At 42.5% G+C, this 7,466-nt stretch overlaps 1 long non-coding RNA gene across 1 annotated transcript; it reads right to left on the bottom strand.

The window, feature by feature from the left end:
- Window positions 1–694: 694 nt before the first annotated feature.
- LOC147544115 (uncharacterized) lies at window positions 695–7,211 on the bottom strand. The gene is made up of 4 exons (XR_015223930.1): window positions 5,218–7,211; window positions 4,193–4,702; window positions 1,915–3,070; window positions 695–1,067 (listed from the first exon to the last, which is right to left on the bottom strand). It is a non-coding gene; the product is annotated as an uncharacterized LOC147544115 (long non-coding RNA).
- Window positions 7,212–7,466: the final 255 nt, after the last annotated feature.

Here is a 7,466-nt window from a genome sequence, read left to right as displayed (position 1 = left end):
AAAGAAACCATATCCAACTGATATTAGTTTGTAGTCAATCTGACTTTCTTCAAATTGTCGGACCGTTGTAACAAATTGAAGCTTGATTAGTTTATTTTGTAAGCGAATTTCTTGGAAAGTTGCACGTAGAAATCGGAACTAAGAAATGCGTGCTTTCTTTTTGTTCTTCTGCGTGTCCGAAAAGTTTTAGAATTACCTCTTTTAAATGTTGAAGGAAATTTGTAACGGAAAAGTGAGACTTCAATTCTAATAGAGCGTGTCTTTAATGCTAGGGGTGTGATTGATATCTCCAATTTGGATGGAAATAAAACAATTTACATGGAAATAGGTATTTCCATCGTTTACATGGAAATAGGAATTATGTGTCTCGCCTAGGACTGGGAAAACGGCCCGGAAGCCCGTGGCCCACACGTACCCGCCCGAGTACAAGTGGTTATATGGGCGCCCGCTACACGACTTGGGTAAATCAGGCCCGAAATATCGGGCATACATAGACGGGAGACGGGTAGGGTCTTTCACCCGGCACCCGCCTCGATAAGCCCGCACATTACCCGTCCATCAGAAATTGCCCGATGGCCGTTGGATTACATTAAGGTTTAGAACCTCCCATAAGTAAAAACTATCTTTCATTCTACCCTCCACTTTCATCTATTTTCTTCCAAAACTGAGTGAGAGGGATATGGGAGAGGATGGATGAAGAGGAATAAAGATTATATCACAGTGGATGAGAAAGAAAGTAGATCACCAGAAGTAACAACCAAGGAGGAATGGATATGCGACTCTCTCTCTCTTTCATCTTTATTCTTGTTTCTTTACCATTTTTGTTGGATTAATCTCTTATCTTTCTACTTCAACAAAAAAAAATCTCATATGTTTCTTCTTTATCATCTCTTCTCCGTTAGATCAGCATGAAAAAGGAGTTGATGCATGACAGCTTCCGTTATGTGTGATTATTCTGTTATGTTGGCCTAGCGTTCCTGCTTCCTGCCCTGCTTCTCTTTATTCTAGCTCCTCGCTCCTGCTCTGTGCTCCTTGCTCCTGTTCGTCTGTTCCCGAGGGGGAAAAACCTGCAAAGGGTTCGAAAACCGCTCTGACGCTCATGCCAGTCAGGGTGCTCTTTGCAGTAAAAGAATGAATATTGATTGATCCTTTTGGGGGGGCGAGTTATGATAACTCTGAGTTTCTTGTGATCTTTTTAGGGTAAAGAGATTGTGTCCTGTGAAGGACGATGTGGGGGGACCTTTTATAGGCGATATTAGGCCGACTGTGATTAGTGGCGGTGGTGAGGTGGTTACCATCAATCTGAAGGAGAAGTTTCCTCTCTTGAGTATCTAGGGTTTCTCTTAGAGTCTATCTCGGATCTTTGATAAGTGGAAGTTCCTAAGTTCAAGGATTCTTCGTAGATATCTTGCCGATGTGATAGACTCTAAAGGAGAAGTTTCCTCCTTTAGATACGCGAAACCCAAATTGGCTTGAACACTTCGAGATGTGTAGCCAATTGAGATCTTTCTGAAAGTTTCGGGATTAAGTCGGTAGGTCGCTTGGCGCTGCTGCCTCCCCAGTTCTGGGCGTAAGACACTGGCCGAACCTGTGCGACCCCCCTTACTCCTTTGAAGACCCCAGGACTGATTTATCCATGGCAAGGGCGTTTTGCAGGGCTGGTTTCTTCTGGCCGACCTCCCAGTTAGGAGAATATTCGGTGGACCATCAGGGGCTCAGTTGTCCTGCTACCTTAAGTCGGGTTGACCTAGTAGACTTCAGTCCTGATCTTGACTCTTTAGACGTTAGTCAACATTTGGAAATTTTGTGCATCATCATGAGTCCCGCCACTCTTTAGTCGAAAGTAATGAGACTGAGGAGTAGAAGTAACTCGTGTGTTTTAAACATTGAAGACCCTGAAGTCAAGGATTTTACCTGGACCAGAGCAGTTTCGTGAAGCTTGGTCTTTCTTTTGGTTTTCTAGAGTTGCATATTCCTGAGCTGATTTGTACCGAGCTGGTAGAGGCTGCTGATGGTAAAACCTCTTTTCTTTAAGGTTGTATTCGCCAGAACTGTTGTGTTTGCCTTGGATTGATGGACGCGTGGTCTGTTCTGCTGAGACACATTTCGACTTTTGCTTAAGCAATTAATTTCCTTTCCACGCGAGATTTGTGACGTCACGTATTTGATCTTCTGATCATGCGTTTTTGGTGCTGATCTTTTGGGTTGTTGTACACGACAGCCATTTCAGCATGCGCGGACACGTGGTGCCTTGTTAGTGGGAGAGATGACGCGTCTCCTCGAAACCCGCTGATATTCCTTTGAATCTGATCAGTCTCGAGCTATGTGTATCCCTTGGTCATTATTCCTTGAGCGTTCTCGAATTGTGTTTGGTCCTCGCCTTTAATGACCCTTCATCTGTTTTCAAGAAGTCTCTTAGTTGTTCCTTTCTAGTATAAATAGCCTACTTTGGTTCTTTAACTCCTCATCACCAAAAGTTGATCAAAAGTATCCTTCCTTTCATACTATTTTCCAACTCTTTTTCCTTATCTCCTGTTTCTACCGAAGATCCGAGATGAGGCCTCTGTTTGATTTCATACTAGTTATCTGCTTGAAGGATGTTTTTTCGGCAATGGAGATAGTTAAGGGTAGCTTTTCCGGCGATGGAGATAGTTACCCAGGGTGCTACTCCGAGTCTGGCCCCAAAAAGGGTGGTTTGGTTTGGCTTTTGGTCGAAGACTTCTTCTCTTCGGTCAGGGTTTCTTAGAGACAGAGATCCCAACTCTTTAGAAGATGCTTCTCGCGCACTGCCTTTCCCAGGATCTACAAGATATGGGTGATCGCAGCGTTGGTTGAGGGGAGATTCCAAGAAGCGTTAAGCTCTACCCAGGCTTTCCGGATAGTTCTCTTGTATTGATTACTGATGATTCCTCGCAAACCTTTTTTTGCAATGAATCCGAACGTCTTCGGCTACCTTAATTGTTCTAATTGCAATTTCTTCTGTAATAGACCTTTGTATATAAGATCTCCTCTCTCTCTATTCTTGATGGTCGAATTGCTTTCGTATGTGTTCTCTTTGTTTCTGTTGATCCTACAAAATTAATTAGTTATCACTGTTAATACAGAATTTAGCTTACTAATGCACTTTCTCTAAGCTTACTACGCATGCTCCGAATGATCGTTCTTGAAAAAAAAAACGATTTGAGTCTATTCTAGCATGACCTAGTCTTACTAATTCCTCCTGCAAAATAGAACCCAAATTAGCGTAACTGCATAGCTTAGAGTGTTTTTTCGGTCTGGACTTTGCCCCTGATCATGGTTGCTGCTCCCAAGGTTGTATTTAGTTGGCCTGAACTCAACCAGTTTAGCTAGGACTTCTCATTGGACCCCTGATCGTTTCTTTCGCTATCAGGGCTAGTTTCGTTGGCTTGGGCACAACTAGTTTAGCTAGGACTTCTCCTCAAACCCCCGGTCGTTGCTTTCGCTACTAGGGCTGGTTTCGTTGGCTTGGGTGCAACTAGTTTAGCTAGGACTTCTCCTTAGGCCCCTGGTCGTCGCTTTCGCTAACAGGGCTGGTTTCGTTGGCTTGGGCGCAACTAGTTTAGCTAGGACTTCTCCTTAGACCCCCGGTCGTTGCTTTCGCTACCAGGGCTGGTTTCGTTGGCTTGAGCGGAACTAGTTTCACCGGGACTCCCCCCGTACCACCAGTAATTGCTTTCGCTACCAGGGATGTTTTGTCTACCTAAGCATGACTAGTTTAGCAAGGACTTCTCCTTATACCCCCGGTCGCCTTTGCCAGGGTTGTAGGTTAATTAGGATTTCTCCTTGGGATCCTCAGTGGGGACCGCGTTTTACTCGAGTAAAGTGAGTTTAATTAGGAATTCTCCTTATAAGGTTTCTGGTCGTTGCCTTAGCTACCAGAGCTGCCTAATTTGTCGGCTTGAGCACGGTCAGTTTAACTAGGACGTCTCCTTGGGACATTGGTGAAAGGTCAGTTTTACTCGAGTAAAGTTTCAGTTTGACTAGGACTGCTCCTTAGGGCCTCTGGTCGTCGTCTTAGCTACCAGAGCTACCTGTTTTACCGAAGTAAAATAAGTTTAACTAGGACTCCTCCTTGGGGCCTCTGGTCGTCGTCGTGGCTACCAGAGTTGCCTATGTTGCCAGAGAAATGTGAGTTTTGCCAGGACTCCTCCTTGAGATCTCTAATCGTTACCTCAACTGTTAGAGCTGCCGCTAAAGGATATATCCGTTCGGTCTGAAGAAGATGTCCTTCTGAAGGAATGCGATCAATTTGTCAGCTAGGATAACGGTGAACTCATCTTGAAGATCATCCAGCCCGGTCCAACTAGGAGTCGTAATGTTTTGCTAGAAGCCAACTACGATCGTCAGATCACTTTGATGATTCGCGACTAACATAGACCGGATCCTACAACGGGTTACACATAAGAGTGGTGATCGGAGAGATTTGACTAGACGGGAATAGGCTAAAGATGGATTGTATCCAACTAAATAGGCCGAAAAGGTTCGAATGACGATTCGGAACAAGTAGAAAGAACCGGGCCGAAAAGGGGTGCTCGGAGCAAGACTCTAAGGGCCGGCCATATGATGGCCGACCAAGGTAAGTGGGCTGGCCAGATAAAGCCCATAGTGGGCTGCCCTGGCCGGCCACACTAAAGGGTTAAACCCTAAATACCTAAAAGGGGTATTTTGGGTATTATGTTTTCTGTGACCCGGAAATAAAAAGCCTAATTTGAATGTGATTCTAATTAGGTTTTCTCTATATAAGGGTCATTAGAGAACAGAAAAGGTGTGAATTTTTCTCAGAAAGAAAAATTATACAACTCTCTCTCTCTCTCTCAATATACAGCTAGTGGAGAGAGAGGATTGTAGAGAAAAAACTCTCACTCTATCATTCTAGTCAAGTAGAAGAGTTCTTCTCAACCTTCTATTAAGTCCTAGCAGACATTAAGGAAGGGAGATCAAGTTATACACTCGGGTTCTAGTATGGCCATAGAATTGTTCTATTCTTGGTTTTAAGCACGGATGGGTGTCCGATGTAATTAGTTATTTTAATTTCAAGTTTATACGATCTGTGAATCGTTAAGTCTTGTAATTAGAGTTTAGGGTCAAATAAAGTCCATTGAAGAACCGAAGGATGAGATCGTGGTTCGAGTGGGAGAGTCCAATGGAGGTTCGAGGATGGAGATCCAGGCGAACAAAGGCGAAACAAGCAAGAACCTAAGAAGATTAGATCTTTTAAGTTAGGGGCCATACTAGGATCATGTCTGCTTGATTTATTTTCTCGCGCGCATTTACTTATTTATTTACATTTTTTCTGTTGTGTATGATTATGTTAGAGTTCACAGTAATGCATGCATGATAAATGAAGGAGATGTCCTTCGACAAAGATTGCAATGCGAGCAATTTTTCGTCTAGGACAATTGATGAAGAAGATCATCAAGTCCGGTTGATTTAGGGGTCATAGAGTTTAAGCTAGAAACCAACTACGATCGTCGAATTACGAAGTAATTCGCGACTAACTTCGATCGGATCCTACAACGGGTTACACATAAGAGTGTCAATTTGATCAAAGGATATGACTAGTGGGAGTGAGATATAACCATGGGAGTGTCCCATAAACATATCTCATAGGCCTAAAGAGAAATTAGGTAAAGATAGTACAAAAAACCCAAAAACGGGGTTTTGGGCCTAAACCGATTCGGGCACTTTTAGGGATCGGATTGGGCTGATTTTTGGAGGGTCGTTTCCTTAGGTTAGGAACATAAAATCTGCCAATATTGGCTGGGTTTGGATGTCGCCTCCTTAAGGAATTGAGAAAATATCAACTAGTTGTTATTTTCGGCAATTTCCTTCAATCTTATTCTAAAGGGTCTTTTAGGAAACCTAATTGGAGGTGGATTCTTATTAGGGTTCCATAAAAGGACTCTTTGGACAGAGAATAAGGTGTGGAATTTCTCTCTAAGCTTTCTTACTTTACCACATCAAGTAGAGAGGAGAAAGTGAGCTAATTCCCAACTATCTATCTAGTCAAGAAGGAGTTCTTCATCCAACCACCATTGGTGTGCTAGCTAACAACAAGGTGGGAGATCAAGTTGATTGCTCGTGTCCCAAGTAGAGGAGCTACGTTTGAAGCTCTTGGTCTTCTCAAAAGCGATTGGAAAGGTTCGAGGGAAAAACTAGCGATTAAGGTAATCATCGAACTAGTTTTATTTACTTAGCATTATTGGTTTATGCATGTGATCCGCTAGTAGAAGGGTGTAAATCCCAACAGTGGCGTCAGAGCCTCTTGCAAATAGATAACTTTTGCTAAGAATCGAACTAATCCATGCTTGATTAGATTGATAGTTGTGTTTAAAAGTGTTTTAAACATCTAATTTGAATGTTTTGAATGGGGATTCAATGGTTTTCAAATTGAGAATCAAATATTGATGATTGAAAGTGTTTCAAAAGATTCAATTTGATTGATTTTGGTTTTAAAAGTGTTTTAAACTCACAATTTGATTATTGAATAGGATTCAATAAATTTTCAAATTAAGAATCAAAATTGATGATTGAAATTGTTTCAAAAGATTCAAATTTGATTGATTTTGGTTTTGAAAAAGTTTTCAAAAGTTTTGTTCTTCATGAATTGGGAATTCTCTCAAGAACAAGAGATTTGGGTTTTTAGAAGTTTCTAAAAATTGGGATTTTATGGCTTTTAGAAGCTACTCAAAAAAAATACGGAAACTTGAAAATTTAGAAGTTGCTAAAAATAGGGCTGCATATGCATGCTGGCCAAGACGCTTCCAGAAGACGCGTCTCGGCCAGCAACAGCAGCAGCAGACGCGTCTTCTGGACGCGTCTGGGACGCGTCTTCTGGACGCGTCTGGGACGCGCCCCAGACATCCCGGGTATGTCTCGGCTAGGCCGAGACATATGCGACCAACAGCATGTCACGGGGTAATTTTTCGCCTTAGCTGCTTACACCGTGCGGCACTTGTGCTAGCTTCTCTCCTAGACAAGTCTTAGCCTTTTCACTTGAAAGCCTATGTAACTATGACTAAATAGGCTGCTTCAAGACTTTAGTATGCTTGCAAAGTAACTTCTAAGTAAGCAAGAACACTTAAGAGAAACTCCAAGCTTTATTGCTTATGAAAACTTTTTACAAAGACACACCTCTCAAGTCACTCAATCTCTCTCTTTACACTAGATGAATTGATCCCAACTTGATTGCTTTACAAATGAGGGAGAACTTCCCTATTTATACTAGTTGCCTCTTGAAATGGATGGCCAAGATTGCACCTCCTTACTTTCCATCTAAGGGCCAAGATGTTGTAGAGAAAATATCTAAGTTTACTTGGTCCTTAAGGCTTCTTGGCCACCAAGTAAACTTAGCCTCCAAGTAACTTATCCACCAAGTTCTTCCATATCCTTCCACCAAAATATCTCCATCCACTAGAGACATCACATGGGTGGGGCCAAGGATG

This window comes from Eschscholzia californica, unplaced genomic scaffold (assembly GCF_041429995.1).
Source record: "Eschscholzia californica isolate CP2 unplaced genomic scaffold, dmEscCali1.0.p SCAF_4, whole genome shotgun sequence".
Classification (NCBI taxonomy): domain Eukaryota; kingdom Viridiplantae; phylum Streptophyta; class Magnoliopsida; order Ranunculales; family Papaveraceae; genus Eschscholzia; species Eschscholzia californica.
This window is presented reverse-complemented; position numbering and strand designations above follow the sequence as displayed.